This window comes from Lygodium microphyllum, chromosome 12 (genome assembly GCF_053477565.2).
Source record: "Lygodium microphyllum isolate KBCC chromosome 12, Lygodium_microphyllum_v1.1.10, whole genome shotgun sequence".
Lineage (NCBI taxonomy): Eukaryota > Viridiplantae > Streptophyta > Polypodiopsida > Schizaeales > Lygodiaceae > Lygodium > Lygodium microphyllum.
In genome coordinates this window covers 120,778,319-120,800,117 of record NC_141146.1, presented here as the reverse complement: position 1 = coordinate 120,800,117, position 21,799 = coordinate 120,778,319, and positions in this window count along the sequence as shown.

The window sequence follows — 21,799 nt, the reverse complement described above, 5'->3', positions numbered from 1 at the left end:
AAGAGGGGAATAGATTGTTAACTTAGAGAGACTTGGAACGATCTCGATGGCGAGGGGTTGCTACATAAGGGAATATCCTTAGGTAAGAGGAGTTCAAGGTACTAGGGGGCTCTATGCGATAAACTCTTAGACTCCTAGGAATCATCAGAGCTCCCATGAGATTCAAGATGGACTTCTTGAGGCCTTGGTACTACTTAGGCACAGAAGTCTTGGAGAAACAAAGGCCTTCATGTGATTCTTCTATATGGGCAGAATGTGAACACTTGTATAAGAATTTTCACTAAATACAGAAGTTATCTTTCAAAAGGATTGTTTTCACTATTTGTGTGTTGTGCTTTTAAATTAGGCCTTGTGCTAGTTATTCCTTGGGCCCCACTCATGCCATTCTTGCCCATTGGCCTTCAACGCGCCCAGCACGATTAGCATGGATCACAACAGTGTGATAGAGGCCCCCCTAGGAAGGTCATTGGGCCTCACTCATGCCATTTTGGCCCATTGGCCTGAAGTTCCTTTTTTTTAAAATTTTCTTGATTTTTTTTCTTTGGTTCCTATTTTCTTAATTCTTTTACTAATCTTTGGTTGATATTTTCTTGAGCCCCTTTTTTAGGAGTTGTGATCAAGTGATGGCCCAAAGTTCCCTATTCAACGTCATTCTTCTTCTAGATGAAGACATTGCCTAGGAGCTTCCAAAGGATAAGCTTTTGAAAAATTTTATAGAGTAGGTTTTGTGCTTAGAGCACACGAGATCTCTTGTATTTTTATGGAAAATTTTCCATTAGAGCAGGTGCTAGCATTCGATGCCTTTGAGGATTATGAACATGAGTTCAAAAGTCTAACTGCAGTGAGTGTTGTTGTGCTGGATGGAGTGACTTTTGTCCATCCGGGGCTTTGGTCATTAGAAAGAGCAAGTGTAAGAAAGCTTAGAAGGGATTTGGAGAAAATCCCCTCGTGTGGCATAGTGTGCCTGGACAGTTGTCCCTTGCAGTCGAAGAAATATCAACTTGTTTAGTACAAGTATAGGTTTTTGTGTTTTTTTCACCTTTAGCTTCGAGATGACATGGAAGCACAGGCTTCGTCCACCTCTGAGGGTGATCACCATGGCAAAGGATGAGTATTATGATGAAGAGATGCCCATCAACTTAGAGGAAGAGCGAGCCTTGGTAGGTAGCAACCCTATGGTGCCAGGATTTGATGTGGATGCCCCAGGAAAGGGTAAAGAGATAAAGGACGAGCCTTAGGGCCTTCCTTTATCATGCATGTCGAGCTTCAATATGGGCTCAAAAAATGAAGAGTTTATTCTTTTAGTGGACATTATGCAGCAACTAAATATGCGTGAGGACTACTATCTTACGGCATTAGTTGAATTCAGCGATGCTGATATTGGTTTCATTGCAGATGAAGAATATAAATATTTCTTTGACAACTTAGAAGTCAAGGAGGGGGATTACACGGCATGAAAACAATTGCTCACATAGTTTTTTGAGGAGTCTAAGTCATAAGAGAGTCAGTTTCCCCCCAAGATAGAGACTGCTCAACCTGTAGAACGTTTAGGAGTGTTGGACATGCGTAGGATCCAAGAGAGAGAAGAAATGCCAGACATTGGGGGCAATCTCACTATGGTCAAGAAGAATGCTAGAAAACAATGAGAATCATCTCATAGTGCCTATTCCTTTTGTTCTTAGTGTTAGCGGTTGCTATTGCTATGGCATTCTTCAATTTTGATATGTTTAATTTCTAGCTTCTCATTTGAGAATATGAGTTCATTAAAAGAGCCAGAGGAAGCAGGTGGGTAGGCAGTGCAATCTCATCTTCCTCCAATTTAAAAGAGACTAGAAAGGATTCTGGGTTGGCCCACTATGTGGGATGTTTCAATCATAAAAAGGTAACAAGTCATATGTACACATGTACATATACACAACTGAGAGACAAATATCTATATACATATTATTTGTCAATGTTTTCTTACAAACATATTTTATTTTCTTGTTTCTTGACAGATCATAATATTTCAGAAGGGTTTCTCTCTAGACAATGTGGTGCTACCTCTTTTTGCATTGAAGGTAGTTTCGAGGTATTTGGGTAGCCATCTTGTGGCAACCAATAGCGAGAAGGTGATATTGGTAGCAAAGAAATTCACTTTGTGAGTTTTTGGTATAGGATATGGATGCGAGACGCTTCGAGTGCCATATTATTTGTCATATGCAGGTCAAGCTATTGCAGCTGGGATGACACAAGTTGAGGACCTGCATCCATATTGGAAGAGAAGATTCATGAGGGAAAAGAAAACAAGGCTATGCAGGGGTACATTGTAGCAACTTGATGAAGGCCCCTCCACGGTGATGTCAATGTTGGAGAGGGAAGACGAGAATGATCGAGAGTGCTCCCCAAAGAGGATGAAGCCATCATCAAGTCCACCTTCACCTGGCTCTGACTGAATCTATAGTTATAATATGTATTGGTTTCCAAGATGTGCTAGTGAATATGTATGGTCAAATGATATAATGTAGAAACACATTATTCTTTGATTTTTAAAGACATTTGGACAGTGTATTGTGTTGTATCTTCTTTGATATCTTGTCAATTTAAGAAAATGTCTGAATTACATCATCTTTGTATTCCTCAGAGGCAAGCACTATTAAACACACCAAAAAAATAGCATTACCGATAGTAAAAGAAAAATGACACAAAGAACCAATTCTTAACAAAAGGGTTGTGTGTTACAAGGTACAGCTTGTTGTTTCAATTATTACATCATGTTGATTACACCATCTTTGCACTAGAAAATACATCAAAAGAATAATGCAACTATTTGTAGAGAGGAAATTGACACAAATGATCCATAAATGATCAAAGGCTTTGTGTGTTACAAAAGATCCCTTCTATAACAAAGGATGTGTTACAAAAGATCCCTTAACAGAAGGGTTGTGTGTTACAAGGTACATCTTGCAAGAGAATCTCAGGTTACAAGGTTGCATATTACAAGAGCGACTAAGCTTTTTCCTGAAGTCTGTCTTGAAGGTCCTTGCACATAATCCACGATTCCCTTCTTTTTAGTATATGCTTTCTATTGTGTACGAAGTAGAAGTCTTCTGGTAGCATATTGGGTGACTCATCATTGATATCTTTGTGAAGCTTGACCAAAGCACATTCCTCTCTTATGCTTATAATGATCAATAGAGATGAGGCCTCATCTACCACCTCAATGTCTATAACCTAGTTGGCTTGCAAGCTTGTAGCTTCTTGGTCCATTAGCACAAGCAGTCCATTGATATATTTCTCCCGACAATACCAGAATGATAATATAAAAGTCTGGGTTTTGATCATGTACTTTGCTACAACTGTATCAAGGACAATGCAATAGTGTACATGTCCCATATGTTTCATGAACCATTGGCTCCACAATATCATTGCCAATGATTCATTGTCCATTCGCATGCAAACTAGCATTGTCTTGGTAACATTAACATCAAACTCCCAGAATAGTTCCACAAAAAAGTTGACAGGCATAGATAGCATAATCTTCACTAATTTCATTTGAATGGTAGCCTATAATGATCGTTTCACATCTCTGTATATCTTGCTTCATGTGGACTCTACTCAAAAGCAATCAAGCACTAGCCATGCCAATCTATTCTTGTCTAAATCTAAAGGGAGTGCTTAGAGGTAACTTTTCGTGTGAGACTAGTCTTGAAGTTGGTAAAAATTATCATAAAAGAAGAGGCCCTCATCTACAAGGCTCCGCCCAGTCCTTCCCTCATACTATAGCTGTGTAACATGTCCATTAAGCATATGGATGACTCCTAAAATGCACTCAATGGGCTGCCACTCCTCATAGGATGAAGGATAAATGTTTGAAGTAATGACACATGATATTCTCACATAGAATACAATAAATGTTTGAAGCAATGACAATAACGATACATAAAAACCAAGAGGGTAAGCCACTACAGTTTGGCCCATGAGGTGGAAGCCTTGTCTCATATCCAAGTGCCATTACAATCTGATGGTGCATGAAGACATGTTGCACGAGCACCTTCTTCACAGTTGTTTTGCCCTGTGGAATTTTAAAGTCCACCACATGTCCCTTCCATGCCCATTTATAGACAGTTCCCTCATGCTTGCTCTTTCCTTGTCGTGGATGCATGAGCACCCAAGATCCCTTAGAGATGAGGATTTCTGTCCATGTATTCCCGTCAAGGGTAATGGGAACCAAGATAGAGAAGACAAAAGTTGGTCTGTGAGGCAAGGGAGTAGCATTGTTTGTGTCTGTTGCAGAACATCGAGAACTTAGATGATGAGGGTGGGAAGCCATTAGAGATTGACAACAAAGAAAGAGTAGAAAGAGCTCTAGAAGGAGGAGAAGGTCTCGCTAGCTAGGAGAAGGCGATAAGTTTTTGAAAAACTTCCCTCCTAAAACCTCCCCAAACCTACCTCCAATCTTTCCACTACCCAAAGCACATTATTATAGTATATTTACAAGAAGGATAGAGTGGGAAGTTGGTGTGGTGAAAGAGAGAATAAAATTGCATGTAGCTAGCAGTCTGAGGCTTTGTAACTTCAAATCCATGAGGAATTTGAAAAAATTTTCTTCTGCAACTTTGTAGACCAGCTCGAAACCGCTCGGGCAATGCGGGAATTTTCTTGAAATTCGTTTTTCCTTGGGAGTTATTGAGATTATAAAAACGGTTTCCAAAAGCTGCTTTGACTTTAGTCCCCCATATGTATACAAATACAAATAAGCATGTGACAAAAGGGATCCATGCTTGTAAGCTTTTATGCAAGATCCAAATGACACCATGATGTGGATATTGACTTGTGTGCTAGGGTGAGGTGTCCTCTAATGATGGTGATAGATTCCAAATCATAGTGATGCAGACGGAGCCCATGTGTAGTTGGAGGCTAGTCCTTTGAAAAATCTATGCACTCACTCAACTCCTAGGTGTAATCCATTTTCATCATCACTAAGATAACCATTCCTTTTACACTTTACATTGACATGCCTCCTAAGAACTTGTTCCCCCCATTTGCTAAAGTTATCATAATCGAGAAGCAATGTAGCATACCTAGTGCTTGAAGAGTAAACCCAAAGTGATATGGTGAGCTCTTGATAGGGGCTTTGGCCAAATTTTGTGGTAATAATCCGGGTTATAAAAAACCCGAATCATTAGCACTCCCCTTAGGCTAGAGGTATTCATGCCTCTAGCTTGATAATGATGGTCCAATAGAGCAAGGAGGACTGCACCCCCTCGTTGGTGGCTTTTTATTGAATGACTGCTCCAAAGTGTTCATATTTCTTTGAAAATAAGGCTTCCGTCGCCATCCATTTACCCTTGTCTTGTGAATCTTCCCATCCATGTCACCTAGCTTATATCTGCCATTTGGACATCTCCTTATGACCATGAATGGCCCTTCCCACTTGAACACAAGTTTAGCATCCTTTCTGTTATCAAAGCGGTTATCATAACGTAGCACAAGTGATCCTTCCCTTATGTGTTTGCTAGCCAGCTTCTTATTAAATGTCTTCCTTCTCTCTTCAGCCTGCATGGAATAGTGTTGGACTGCTGCTTCTCTGTCTAACTCCAGCCTCTCTAGATCCAAGATCCTTTCCTCTAACTTCTTATCTTGATTCTTTTCTTGGCTGGCTACTAAAACACGCAAACTGGCCAGTTCCACCTCTATAGGAAGCAAAGCCTCTTGGCCATAAACGAGGTGAAATGGAGTATAGCCAAGTGAGGTTCTGAATGAAGTCCTATAGGCCCAAAGAGCTGCACTCAATTTTTTATCCCAGTGCTTGGGGTGCATGTGTACTTGCTTGGTAATTATCTTACAAATCAGCCTATTCACTTTTTTGACCAAACCATTACACTGTGGATAGTAGGGAGTAGAATGCCTGTGCTTGATTTTTAGCCTTTCCATTAGCTCCCCTACTAGGTTCACCCTAAAACCGCGACCCCGATTAGAAATAATTTCCAAAGGTGTGCCAAACCTGCAACAAATATTTTCAAACACAAATTTTCCCACTTCTTGGGCTGTGGTCCTACTAATTGCTGAAGCCTCTACCCACCTCGTCAAATAGTCCACACCCATTATGATGTATTCCTTGCCAGATTGAATTCATGGGAGTGGCCCTATTGCATCAATCCCCCATTTCTCAAATGGGACATATGTAGTTATGGGATTTTGTTCCTCGTGCACTAGCTTCCTTGGTCTAGACTTTTGGCAATCGTCACAAGTGCGGCACCAATGTTGCACATCTCGATGTAGACTAGGCCACACAAAACCGGCTTGGAGAATCTTCTTGCTGGTTATTTCTTGAGCAAAATGTCTGCCACAAACCCCCTCATGGCATCTCTTAATCACATCCATAATCTCCTTTGCTGTTGGCACCCTTCTAAGCACTGCATCCTTTCCTTTGCAATACAACACATCATTTATGAAGCGGTATTTAGTGGCCTTAGTAGCCAGCCACCTTTTCTCACTCTTACTCATATGTGTAGGTGCCTCACCATGCTCAAGAAAATAAAGCACATCTTGTAGTTGAAACTTACCCTAAAACAAGGGAAGCTTTACTGCAATGATGCCCACCATTACCTCTTTCAATTTTTCAGCTGCTAGAGCATCTACGTCGCCATTTGTGTGCCTTGGCACAAAATATATTTGGGCTTTCTGTAGCTTTCTCATGAGAGTTTTAGCTTCCCTCATTTTCACTGCTAAGTTATCATTTTTACAAGCCCAGATTCCTTTCATTTGCTTAACAATTAGCATAGAATCACCAAAAACATTAAGCCGAGTGAAACCATGTGAGAGACACCACCTCAAACCTAAAAGCAAGGCTTGATATTCTGCCTCATTGTTAGAATGGACATCCTCCAAGCTGATGCCTTCTCCATAAAGTTTGTCACCTTTGGGACTGAACTCCACTATTCCTGTTGCCGCTCTGTCTTTAATACGCTTGTAGGCCCCATCGAAGTAGAGGGCATGGGCATTCTCCACCCGTGGCGGCTCCTCAAGAGGAGGTGTCTCCTCTTTTACCTTTCCCTTCTCCTTTTCCTTCTTTTGATGGCATCTATGGGTCAACAAATCAGCTAGGCAAGCTCAAGTAGAATTCTCCACCTTGAAGGTGTAGTCAAACTCTTGGAGTTGTATCACCCACTTATCGATTCTAGCTGAAACATCCATGTGCTGTAAGGCATAGGGAAAATGCTCTTCTGTCGTAATCACTATGAATGGCCTAGGGAGAAGATAAGGATGAAACTTCCTTACAGCAAACATTAGAGACAAAACCATCACCTCGACCATCTTGTACCCTCGCTCTGATGCTGTCATTACTCTACTAGAAAAGTAAACCGATCTCATTAGGTCAGTTTTAGCATCCTTTTGTATTAGTGCTGCCCCTAGAGCATCTTCCCCAAAACTCAGATTGACAAAAGACTCCTGATCCCAACAAGGCTGTAAAATTATAGGAAGGGTGCTAAGAGCCTTCTTCACCTCATGAAAGCACCTTTCGCTTTCGTCACTCCACAGGAGCTCCTCAGAGTGGGTTAACTGTTGCAGTGGAAATATTAATTGTGAGAGGAGATGAATGAACCGCCCCATATATTGCACCTTCTGAATGAAAGAGGTTAGTTTCTTCACAAAAGATGGTGATGGCACCGCCAATAGGGCTATAACTTTGTTTGGATCTGCTTCAATGCCCCTCTCACTTACAACATGCCCTAACAAAGTTACACTGCTTTCGCCAATGCGACACTTCTCATGGTTTAATTGCCCTCCCATTTGTGCAAGGCGGTTGAAAGCTTCATCCACCTTTCCTAGATGTAAAGCCTTAAAACTATAAATACAAAAATCATCAATAAAGACCCTGATGGATTTCCCAAAATATGATTGGAAGACATAATTCATGAATCGCTAGAAGGTAGCTGGGGCATTTGTTAATCCAAATGGCATTACTTTGTAAGCAAAACAACCCCAAGGTGTAATGAAGGTGGTCTTCTGTTGATCCTCCTCAGCTATTCGGATCTGAAAATAACCTGAATACCCATCACAAACAGTGTATCTCTCATGCCCGCCCAACCACCTCGTTGAGTATTTCATCCTGAAAGGGAAGAGGAAAGTGATCTCTCTTAGTTGCAGCCTTTAGCGGCTTGTAATCCACACAAATCCTCCATTTTCCATTCTTCTTGGGTATCACCACCACAGGTGAAACCCACTCTGAGTCCCCTATTGGATAGATGAAGCCTGCCTTTAAAAGTCATTGCACCTCAGTGAGTAGAGCGTCTTGTTGAACTACTCCCAACCGTCGTAGTCGCTGCACCACCGGCCTTGCTCCCTCTTTAAGATTAATGTGATGTTGTACTGTTGTCACACCTGTGATGTGTTCATAATCAAAAATAAAAAGTGCAGAGTGTTTTATCACCACTTCCATGTAGGCTGCCTTCTCCTCAATTGATAGATCCTTAGCCAACATTTTTTCTAACCCCTCCTTCTCGACCTTTGGAAGCTGTTGTAGAATTTCACTACTAGAAGGCCCTTTTAATGTAATCGCCATCACTTCTAGAGAGCTTTCTTCCTCCTCATTAGAAGACTCTCCCTCTGTCATAGATGACCAACCCTCGCTGGAACTCCATTCATCAGCGGTGGTCTCTAACATAAGATCCTCCTGTCAGCCCTCCTTCATGTTGTAGATAGTGCTCTTCCATTTTTTATGCAGCCCCTTTTGTGGCCTTAGCTCTAAAGCCCTTGTCTCCCAATCTTGTCTGGCTTTCATTCCCATTAGCCATGGTCGCCCGAGAATGAGCGGATAGCCGTCCCCCTTCACTGGCATCACATACATGTCAAGCTCCAATTGCACTCCACACACCTTTACCTTGACTTTCTTTATAACTCCCAAACAATTTACTACTACATTGTTAGCCATTTTGGCCCCAAATTTAGTAGTTTCATTTACCTCTAATCCCAAACGATGCATCAACTTTTCCATCATGACACAAATCTCTGCACCTCCATCCACATATGTCTTTGACACTCTCTGCCCATTGATTTCGGCTTCCACTAGAGGCACAATATCTTTCATCTTTCTAGCCTGGATTACATTCATATGTTTATTCTTCATGGGTCTAATGCTTACCATCTTTGACCATTGTCGTCGCACTGTTGGAGATAGATGTAGTAATTGTGGCCATGAAATTTTTTGCCCTTGATTCCTCACATCAGCAAGCAAATCATAAGCTCTAGTACCTTTACCCAGGGAAAAATCATCTGGCTCAATGTGTCGGCGTGAATGAGCCCTCCTCTTTTTACTGTTGCATGTCTTTGCAGCCATTGATGACTCTGCCTCCTCTTCCATATTTTCAACCTCCTTTGGTGGTGTAGGCTCCATTCTCTCAATTCTCCGGGCTTTCTTCAATGGCATTGCTTCAACCTCTACTACTTTGGCCTTCCCTTTGACATCACTCTCATCTAAACTAATTATCCTAACATCATGATTCTCTGGCGGTTGGACAGGCAAGGGCGGCACCTCTGCAAGTGGTCGAGGATGCTGGAGAACTTGAACCAGCGATGGAGGCCCTAGATTCGGTGGAACAAACCTTTCCCTAGGTGGTGTCACTTGTTGTCCCCTCCTTCTTGGTTGGAACCCATTTCCTGGAAAACGCCTAGGATGAGGGCAAAAGTACATACCATGGCCAATCTCCCCACAATTATAGCAAACATACTCTCTTTCTTGCCTCCTTGGACCTCGATTGCCTTCATTTATGAGGGGAGGGGGCTGCACTCCTTGCACCAAATTTAATGAAAGGCTTTCAAGTTTATTAGTAATGCGTTGTAGGAGCTCTTGCTATGGTATCTCCCATTCAAGTGGGGCCTCTGCCATTTCTCTAGGCCTTGGCATGGTTGGTAAAACCTGTATAGGCTCAACTCCCCCCTTCAACTGGGCTTGATACTTCAATTTTCTATCTTTCTCCCTTGCATAAGTGACTGATTCTTCATAGGATGTGGGAAACTTTCCTTTGACCTTCTCCCTTAGTAGAGGATGGAGTGCGGCTAGAAAACAATCTTTCTTAAGGCAATCAGGTACTCTTTCTCCCTCGGCTAAAGAGGCTGTCCATTTATCCCACAATTTTATAAACATGCCTTCATATGCTTGGTACTCCCCTGGTAAGGTTTGGCGAAGATCTAAGAGTTGTCTCCAAATATCTTCAGGTGGCTTTGTATCTTGGTACTTGTGCATGAATGCGGTTTTGAGATCCTCCCAATTACCCCTTGTAGCCTCTGAGAGAGCTTGATACCACACTCGAGCATCACCCTTTAGAACTAAAGGGAAGGCCCATACTTTGGTTGCTTCATCATCCCGACCTGTGACTAGGAAGGCCATTTCTAAGTCATCCAAAAAGTCCAGAGATTTCTCCCCTTTGTGCCCAAAAAAACTTGGAAAAACCATGATAGGAAGATGTTGATCTAGCTCAATACAAAATAAAGATGAACACGTCTAGGCCCAAGTCATATCTTATTAAGGGTAGAATAAATGGATTTACAAATGCATTAATCTCAGCAAGACGACAAGGGCCCAATAAGACCCTTATAATATTTTGAAACCTGAGCTTTGTGCTAATGATTATATGCATGGTTTGTCTAGCAAGTGGACGGATAGGTCCGTACAAATCCCTATGGTTCATGGGATACACTTAGAGTAGAATGAATATGTGCACATTAAAAGAGATGTTATAATCCAAAATAGGGAGTATTATGGGATTAGGGGACAACAAGATCTCTCTCAACCTCTTAGCTCTCCAAAATAGAAGACCAACCTTTGCTGAAAATGTATCTTTCTACTAATGCACACATCCACCCGAATGTTTTGAACCGATTGAAAGTTGTAGAAAGTAGGAGTAGTCATTTATGCATTAACTACAAATTTTCACTACAAACTTTCATGAAGCGTGTTTTTGAAGCTATGGCCTCTTAGATCCCACCATTCAAGAGATGCGAAGGATTTGCTCACCACTGATTAGCGTAGCTTTTGTGTGACCCTCATCAGCCTTGTAAAGTTCGTAGGCTTCAATAGCTTTCTCAATTACTTTGAGTCTTCTTGCTAGTAGTAGTTGAAGCGCATCACCATATGTAGCCTCTCGCCAATACCGCACACCATTGATGTGTAACTCACCCTCCAAAAACTTTTTAATCCCCGAATTTGAAAGCGCCTTCACCACTTGAAGATGAAGCTTCTTAGGGAGTGTCTTTACATTAGACACCAAGCACTCAATACAATGCCTTGACCTAGAAACTTGATGAGAGCAAGATTTCTCATGAAGCAAAGAAGGGTGTGTGTAATTAACTTGCTTTATTCGCATACGTGCCATTTGTTTATAAAGATCATTCTTCTCTTGAGCTTCTTTTGGAGACCATAGCGGTACTCTTGAGTGGCTTGAATAGGGTTTGATGAAGATTCCTCCTTAGTGATTTCTTGACAAACACTCGTTAAAGAAGAGGACAACTCCTTAGATGTTTCTTTCTTCATAGAAGTTGTAGAGCGTAGCTTGAGAACTCCTCAGTGGGGCACAAAAAATGAGGGATGAAATGATGAATGGGTTGCCTCTTACCCATCCAACCTCCAATCCTCACTAAGAGAACTAAAGAGGGGTACCACCTAGCCAAAGGGAGGATGGGCTCAAAGAGATGAGGGTATACTAGAGTGCTCTCATGTGCTTGTCATTGTCCTCCTCCCCCTTCATTCTCCATGGGCTCTTTATATAGCCTCCATGAGGGATTAGATTAAGCTAATTTTCTTGATTAACATAATCTTAGATGATGTATGGCATCTTTGAAAATATGAAAAATAGTGGATGGGACAAGTGCCCACTTTGGTCATCATGCAAAAAGCCAAGGGTGGTGGTAGACAAAATAGATAAATGGAGCTAGATTACAAGAGGTGGGTGCCCAAAGCACATTATTATAGTATATTTACAAGAATGATAGAGTGGAAAGTTGGTGTGGTGAAAGAGAGAAGAAAATTGCATGTAGCCAGTAGTCTGCACCTTCGTAACTTCAAATCCGTGAGGAATTTGAAAAAAGTTTATTCTGCAACTTTGTAGATCAGCTCGAAACCAATTGGGTATCGCGGGAATTTTCTTGAAATTTGTTTTTCCTTGGGAGTTATTGAGATTATAAAAACGGCTTCCAAAAGCTGCTTTGACTTTAGTCCCCCATATGTATATAAATACAAATAAGCATGTGACAAAAGGGGTCCATGCTTGTAAGCTTTTATGCAGGATCCAAATGACACCATGATGTGGATATTGACTTGTGTGCTAGGGTGGGGTGTCCTCTAATGATGGTGATAGATTCCAAATCTTAGTGATGCAGACGAAGTCCATGTGTAGTTGGAGGCTAGTCCTTTGAAAAATCTATGCACTCACTAAACTCCTAGGTGTAATCCATTTTCATCTTCACTAAGATAACCATTCCTTTTACACTTTACATTGACATGCCTCCTAAGAACTTGTTCCCCCCATTTGCTAGAGTTATCATAATCGAGAAGCAATGTAGCATACCTAGTGCTTGAAGAGTAAACCCAAAGTGATATGGTAAGCTCTTGATAGGGGCTTTGGCCAAATTTTGTGGTAATAATCCGGGTTGTAAAAAACCCGGATCAACGCAAGCGGTGATCGAGAACAAGCCTCACTCACAACCCGATAACGAGATATTAAGAAGTGCTGGTTAAGGTAATTGAATTTTTCAAAAGCACAACACAACTTGGAAAATTAAAATATTCGATGAAACACCACGAACCGCGCAAGACAACTCACAATGAAAGTATCAAAATTTTGACAATAACCAAGTAAACTATATTCTCATACCTTAATAGCCTTGATCCGAAGCTTGACACCACAAAGTCTATCTTCTTCCTCTTTGACAATAGCACGTCCAAAAGTATTCTCTTGCATGCGACCCTCCTCTCATATCTCTCTCAAGATGACAAGAAGATACAAGGGAAGGGCCCCTAACTCTCTACTCTCCTCTCTCTTTATAGTTTTTTACATCCTCCCTTACGTTGGACATGATTTTGCTTTCCCGAAAAGACTTGGGCTTTTTATGCCTTTCAAACTTAAGGCAATTTATTATTCTTGACGTTTAAGATATTAAAGCTTAGGAAACTTTTAAGCCTTTAAGGCTTTTTACTTGATGCGTTAAGTTAACGCTATCCTTGCTGAACGGTCTGCTTTTGTGTTTGTTCATCTCTTCACTGTCTTCTCAGTAGATCTCCTCTTAGTAGTGAACAGGTCACCCTCAGGTTGCTTCAAATTCCTCCACTCTTGGAAATTCGTGTTCGGACTCTCCTATCAGATCCTAGAGCCGGCTTCCTACTCCTCTTTTAACACATGCCACCCCTCATCTTTTTATCTTTGTTTTGACTCCTTGCCTCCATATCGAGACGTTCTGCCTCATAGAGGAGATTCAGATCAAGGTGAGGGTGAAGAAGGTCCTTTATCTTCGAAAACATGCAGCTCAATCCCATCTCCTACATGTGTTCCTAGTCACACTTGAGGAGATGTTGATGGTGAGTGTCACAAAATAGAGTACAGGCGTTTCCCCTTTGGTCTCATCCTTTTAATATTTCGATCCTTCCTTTTCCTCCTACTCTAACCCAGATTTCCCTAGAACACGGCAGCCTCCTGTTCTTTTGGGCTTCTCCTTCATGTGCAATCTCAATCTTTTTTGTCTCTCTTCTTGTACAGATCCTGCTTGCAACAACTATCCCTCTAGACGGGTACCATGCTGCTTTTGGTCAAGCCTCTGCTTCTGGCCTTTTCCTTGGTGCTGCTAAAGTACCATGTTTTATCATGCTGATGCATTGGTGTCTCTCCCGACTTGCTTCTCTTCTCCTTCTGTTTTTGCGGCTTTCTTCAGTCACTTCATCTTCCTCCTTCTTCCTCACTTTCGTTGTTTTCTGCCCCATCCTTCTCCTCTACTTTGGTAGATTTGGCAATTTTTGATGAACCTCGGGCCTTGTTTACAACTCCCTCCGCTGGTGCAAACAAACTTCTTGAAAGTTCCAAAAGAGCCACAATGCATCATTCCTTTGAAACATGTACCCAAAGATCACAGAGCATGTAGTACTGTGATTGAGCTCTAAGAGCAATTACGATGAGTCAATGCTTCTCCACAGAAATTCACTACTAACATAAAAATGCATGCTTTGTCCACACAGTAGCCAGACAAGACCTCAGGCAAGGCGCAGTGTCTTCCTGTAGAAGAAGCAAGACCCAAGGGTAAACCACTCAGAGGCTTCAGTTTGGAAAATCAATAACTCTTTTATTCTAGCAGGCTTTCAAATTGCAACTAAGTAGTCTATAGGCTCCTGAAGAGATGTGATACATAGCACCTTTGTAGTTCTCAATTCTGCGATAGCCCAACGATTGTCTTATTGTGAAGAGCAAGACACTTTTGCTAAATATAGAGATGCATTCTCAACAAGGCCAGAAGGAAGCGGCACACCGGGAAAATCGCAGCTCCTAACTCCCTCTGTTGGTGCAAACAAACTTCTTGAAATGTCATATTGTGGGTCAGATCCCTCTGCATGTGCTGCATTGAAGAATTGCTAGCAATGCTCCATTAGTAAAAAGTCTACTAACAATGTTGAAGATGCCTCTGAGCTGATCAAACAAAGCCCCTCCTCCACTCAAGAGAAGTGCAGTTCTTCCAAAGGCATGTCTTGTCTCCTTGATAAAAGCCAAATTGTCTTCTATTTGCAAATCTTCATAGTCAGAATCACAAATGGCTCTGAGGTGATAGCGAACTTCATCAATGTAATCTTGAATAACTTCAGGAACCTAATATCTTCCCATGTTCAGCTTTGGGTTGCACATATTGCCAAGGTTGCGAACCAAATCAATCTTGCGGGAGAACAACATATCTTGCACAATACCTTCCTTGCTTCGTCCTAACCAAAGCCTCATCGTACAAAGTTGCATCCTTCTCAATGCTAGGAGTGAAACAATTCTTGGAATTTTGTATTTTCATGCAATGTGCCCTAGCAGAAATATGATTTGGAAGGGAACTCTGTGCACAACCATACATGATTTGATAAATCATGCAATTAATCGAATCCATATGTCTTCCTTGATGAAAGGAGAAGGAACAAAGTTTGAGCACTTAAAGTAGCCCTTAATTTTCCTTTCATAATTAGACTTACTATATCTTGGCTTGATTCTTCTATGCCCTCGAGTGGTACTTCAAGAACTTGAACTTCAATAGGAGGAACCTCTTGGAAATTTGAATTATTTTTTGCACTCTCATGGACTCTCCACAATTGTGCTTCAACCTCTCTTTGCTCTTGAGTGTTGCAAACCACTGTAATAGTCCTCATGTGATTTACCAATGCCACCTTAGATGAAAGTCCACTTGCATTTACATCAAATACAACCTCATGAGTATCATTGAATGCTTTGATTGTAGTCTCCATAACTTTCCTTTTCTTTCTCAAAACTACCTTTGCAATCCTTTGGTCTTCTTCAAGGTCTTCATCATTACACTCCTTGTCTAGCCTTCAAAGTCAAATATGGAAGGCTTTGACATTGTTTATATATCACTCAAAATCGATGAATCTTTTTTTTTCATGGTCACTAATGTCAAAACCACAAATGAATCTATAGATCCAAAATAAAAGGTTCCATCCATTTGGCAGGAAGTCAACACTACAACTAGCATGTGATACTTGCAAGAAATGCTTCCAAGAGGATTATCCAAAGCTGCCATTTGCTTTCAATCAAGAAATGATAATAACATGAATTGTTTAGCTTCACATGTCATTTCTAGTAGAGCGGATACAACCTTTCCAAACTTTATAGAGTTCCATTTCATTCCCTAAACTCCATGTATTGCATCTAGAACAACAATCCCAATAGTAATTGGATCTCTATAAACATTATGTTTAAGATCAAAGGTTTCTAGGATTGAAGAGGATTTTTCTTTTTTCCAATTAGAAAGTTCACATGTCTTTTTTGCTCCATTTCGTAGGGACCCTACATCAACTCCATGTGTGAGTGTCTTTGATGTCCAATCATTGCAAATGTCTAAAATCTTTGTGTACACGTTATCATTGATATCATAGTCATCAATAAGCTCTTCCCAAGTCTTCATCATAGCGCTACTTTTTAGAATAGGGACATTGAAAAGAGTGACAAACTCCTCCTTTAGGACCCTATCTTGCTTGATTTACTTAGCCCTTGTTTCCATGTCAATCATAACTTCCTTATTCCATTTTTTTCTAAGAAAAAGAATATGAGCTTCATTGATTTTCTCTTGTAGTGCAAGAATGTCTCCATTCTTTAGATCCATAAGGCAACAAAATGTAGCAGGAGAAGGTTTCCTTTCCTTCTTTCTCAAAACTCTTCTCCTAGGTTATAAGCTCACCTCTAGAGTATCTCTTCATGATTTTGATCCAATTGTCAAATATTTCTTGGGAGCTAACAATCATATGGTTTTCTCTACTGGTGCATAATTTTCTCCAAAGTATGCCACAAATCTCTGTAAAAAAAATATCAAAATGGTGAGCATAGAAAAAAAGAAAGAGAATCACACTAATCTTCACAAAAAGAGAAGGTAAGCTTATATGTGATTACCTACCATGGTACTCTTTAGAAATCCCTTGTTGGGGTTTTGGTGGAGAACCAAATGCTAGCCACCACTGATCTTTGAATTGTTGAAGTTTCTCAACATAAGGTGCATTCTTCATAACATTACGTGATTCCATATTTGTCATTTGTGAAAGCTCAATGCACATTTTGACAAGACAATCAACTAATATTTTAGAATTTCTCATGGTGTATAAATTCTTGGTTGCTAGAAAATATGTAGTATTACTTTGAATATAAATATTTGTTGTATAAACTAAGTGAAGTGTTGAGTGTTGAAATGACTTATTTTTTTGGCTGATTTTTGTTGTTTCTGAGAGCTGAATGGTTGAATTTATGAGATGATTGATTGGTTTGGAAGTGGTTTGAGAGTGTTTTGGATAGGTTGGAATGGTTTTATTAAGCTCATGATGTCTATTAGTAGAGATGTGAAGTTCTAATGATGTTCTGATTGGTTTTGATTGGTTCTATTGAGCTTCTGTTTTGTTCTGTTTTCTCTCTGTAAGGAGGGATGGAGTATTTATTGATAGGGATTGAGATTGTTTGAAAGGTTATTGAGTGATTTTTGATGGTTTGGAATGGTTTTGGTATGAGTTATGAGGTTTTGATGACCTTCTGTAGATCTTCTGTAGAGCTTTTGTCTCTGTTCTGTCTCTGTTCTGGTACTGTACTGTGACTGTTCTATAGACCTTCTGTAGGTGTTTTGTAGAATGTATGTGTAGCTTGGGAAAGTTTTCTAGCCTTGGAAAGAGGTGAATACAAGTTTAAAAGAGCTAAAAGAAGTGAAAAAACTAGCTTCTGAAGACTCAAGTAAAGACTGGAGTGAAGTGACTGTGGTGAGCTATGAAAGGACACTGTAGTGGCTCTGGTCACTCTTCATATCAGACATACCTCTTGGGAGGGATATCCACGACCTAAGAAGGATTATTGTGAGTGATTATGAGAGATTTTAGTGAGGAGATGATGTATGATTGATGGAGAGAGAGAGAGAGAGTCAGAGATAGCCAATTTTATTAAAACAGAGTGATTGTATATGAGAGATTGAGAGAGAAGACTATGAAGACATTGAAGATGAATACTATGTGATGTATTTCCATTCAAAGATGGTGTATTCCTTTGCTTTCTTTGTTCTATTGATGGATTTTATGAAGATATTGAAGAATATGGTTGATTCTATCAAATCCGTGGGAGATCTACATGATGCTGCATGAAGATTTGTTGTGCCTGGTGTTCTTTTATTCATTGTGATCATATAAAACTTAATAAAAAATATTGTTGATGTTACAAGATAGATATTCTTGCAAGAGAATTCCCTTTTCCTTGGTGTTCCTCTTGGGGCTCCATATTTTTGGTGCGCAGCTAGGGAAACTTGCCATCAACAAGCACCAGAAGAGGTTGAAAATGAAGGAATTGCCATTGTCAAGAAGAGAAGAATTCAATGGATGTTTGTAAAGTTCCTTCTTCCACTGAAGAGTTGGAATTTCTCATAATCAAAGCCACTTTCCACAAGAAGTTCATCCCACAATGGCGGAAACACATCACCATCATGATGCATGCTCTATGTGGTGGACAGTTTTCTCTTCTTGTAAAAGCAGCAGAAACTTGCATCTTGGTGGCAAACTGTTTGGGGACAAACTGAAGAGCAGAAATAGAGAGAATGACCATACGTGGAAGATTTGGCATTCATTGAGAAGTTTCTAGACATCATCAAGTGGGAGATTGTGAAGAAGCTTCAGGAGTCTTGGTCTATACAGGTTCACAAAGACAAGAAGGAAAAGAGTTGGAATTTGTTCGTGGATGCTCAACAGCAAGATACATGGGATGCTTGGTGCACTGATAATCTTTTGCTTGTTCAATAAGCAACCCACTGGAAGTTGGTAGACAGAGTGTTCTTTACAACATACACTGTTGAAACCATCAGAAGCTGGCATTACTATGATGATGGCACCACCACAATGCTTAGACGTATGCATTTTGACACCTTCAGAACCGAATACCTTCCTCTGTGTAGTGGCATGAAAGCAGAATTCAGAGACATTGAAAAGGAAGAAGTAGAAGAAAGGTTGGTAAGAGAGTCCTTGAGAGACTGAAGCCTTCTGTTAACCCTCGGTGGAGCACTAGCAACAGAGTGGAGCCAACCCCCTGATGAATGACGCAATAAAGAGGCAAGCATTAAAACGAGTCCAGAGGTGTGTGAGAAGAGAGAAAGCAAAAATCAAAGCTGAGAACGAGCTCGCAGCAGAGGCCGCCTTTGACGCCCTTGCAGAACTCTTTACAGAAGTCCCAATGGCACATTAAGCCCTTCCTCCTCCTGCTGGAGGTCCACTTCCAACCCAGATCCGTCCTCGAAATATTGATGACAGACCAGCGAATGTAGTCCCGTTGCCACTTTTTAAGGAAGAGTACAATGAAGACCCTGATCTTCATATAGCAGAGTTTATGGTAGCATGTGTGGCTAACAATGCCAGAACCCCTGAGCATTGATTAGCAATATTCCCCGCCACTTTCAAGGGTGCGGCGTTTCAGTGGTATGAGAGACAAGCAGCAGGAACTTTTGGCACATGGGATGACCTAAAGTTGGCCTTCCTCACTAAATTCAGGCATGCAGGTTTTGAAGAGCGGATGCGAGAGGAATTTATGAATTTAAGTCAGTCCTCTGGAGAAAGAGTAGAAGCTTATGTCTCACGAATGGAATCCATCCTGAAGAGATGGACTAACCATAATCCAAATGATGGCATTCAGAAGGGGGTGTTTCTTAGAGGATTACAACCAAAAGTCCGTAAGTTTGTGGAGCTGCAAAGACCAGTCACCCTGCAAGCTGCAACAGAAGGTGCAAGACTGTACGATGAAGTGGAAGCTAGATTGGCGATGAATCCAGGAAGAGGAGTCCTACCTCCTCTGATGCCAAGAATGATGTACCCATCAAATGCAGTCTCAGGGACAGTCCCTTACCCCTACCAATAGATGCCCCCAGTATCACAGTACAGTGCACCAAATCCACATTGGCCACAATCCATGCCTCAAATGATGGTTCAACCACAACAACAATGGTCCCAGCCAATTTCCCCAATGCCAAATCAGCACAGCAACAGTGGAACCCTACCAACTGTAGCCAACAGCCAACAGTTCAAACATGAGCTCTAAATCAGAACCAGAACAGAGACCCCTCTGTACCAGCCCAACCTGTTTATGCAGTGATTACAGAGACTCCTCAAAACCCTACTTCTTGTACCTCAGAAGGAGAAAGCTTGAAGGATTACTTATCCAACTCAGTTGCAAATATAAAAAAGGAGTTAATGGATGTGATTATAGAGCAGCTACAGACGCTGAAAGTGAATACCGCTAGCATATCCAACGTTGCAGGAGCAGGAAGAGATGGGATGCGGTCAAATACTTGGTGTGGTAAGTGTGATCAAGCAGGCCATTTAGCCACTGAATGTACATGAAAACCAACCATCCCTGGAGCCTTTTGTTCCTACTGTTTACGGAGTTCAAAGAAGGTGATTTGGTCCTAGCCTATGATTCACGATTTGGCAAGTTTCATGGCAAGCTTCAACAGCGGTGGATGGGCCCATATAAGGTACTTGCTGTCAATCCTAATGGCTCTGTCCAAGTGTAGACCGTTGATGCCTCTAATGATCCTTTCCTGATCAATGGATATCGCATGAAGAAGTACTTTCCTCCTTGGGAATCTTGACAATCACGGTCACCTGATCCTTTTCCTCATTGGCGTGGCAGTGTACTTCTTATGATGCTACTTCTGATAGCCATTCTTCAGCCACTCCTGATAAGGTGGACGCAACCCTCTCTCCCCTCAACTCCACCTTCCAGCCTTGATCTCTTATCCTCTATTTTCCACCAATGACAGTGGCGAGGTGGGTTCTGACAAGTGGTATTTCTACCATTCCCTTGCTTAATTCGAAGAGAAAGAAAACAAAAAGAAAAATATACATATCGGTCATGGGAGAAAAGGAGTTAGGTCCTTGCCATGCCGACCTATTCTTTGAGAAAAGGTGGAAACACCCTCGGGAATAGGGGAAAACAAGAGAAAAATAGAAAAGAAGAAAAAAAAAACACAAAACTGTTATGAGAGAAAAGGAAGAAATTCCCTGTCATAGCAGGCCTCGTTCCAGGAAAAGGTGGCACACACCCTTGGGCGAGAAGCTGGCTGTGGAAAAGGTGGCAACACCCAGCAATCCAGAAAGTGGATTCATCAATTGGTATCCCCAGTATCCAGTTCCGAAGCTGCCTCCCTTGGTACGCTGTGTCCTGGGTCTTTCTGCAAAGCGTCTAACTGTCCTCTTGCAGACGACATGTCCTATCCAACACAACGTTTGATTTGATGGCTACCTCCCAGGGTATGCCTCGTCTTCAACACCCTGATGACAACAACTGATGACGCGATCTTCATCGACAAACAATCAAGTGATGCGAGCTTTCATCCTAACCGGATGGGGAAGTGAGTATGGGTTGCCTTCTGTATCTATCACCAGAGTGTGAGACGGAGGGTGGGGCGAGAGACCAGTCTTTCCCTTCAAATCAAATGAGAGGTGAGAAGTGTGAATGAAGTGTTGCACGCATGGGATGGGCCTCTCAATGCACAAAGCACCATTTGTTTTTGTGCACTGCACCAGAAGGCCCCTTGGCCTTCCTTCTCGCATCGTATGCTGGCACAGGGCGGGATGCACAGTTGCACCATCAAATGCGCACAAGGCATACAACCTTTGCACAAGTGACTGTGAGGATTACATCAATGGGTTTCAGGAAAGGGCGTATTTATCAGCAGAGCGTGAGACAGAGGGTGGGCTGAGTGTGACTGGAGTTTCTTCAATCAATTACCAAGAGGTGAGATTGAGGGACATTACGACACTTGGAGTCAGGTATGTTCCCATTTCCCTATGCACCCACGGGATGGGTCTCTACCATCATCACAGGACACGTCACCCTGTTCTGTACACTGCACTGTAAGGCTCCCTTTCCTTCCTCCTTGCACCTATGCCAGACGGGTTGGACGCACTATTGCACCATCAACTGTGCACCCTAGCATACTCCCTCTACACCATTTCCTTGTCGATTTCTAAACCGGGTACGAGATATGGGTTTCAATCCTTCTTCCTCGAGTGATATTTGTCGTGGGGCGAGTGACAGTTCTTTCATTCCATTTGAGT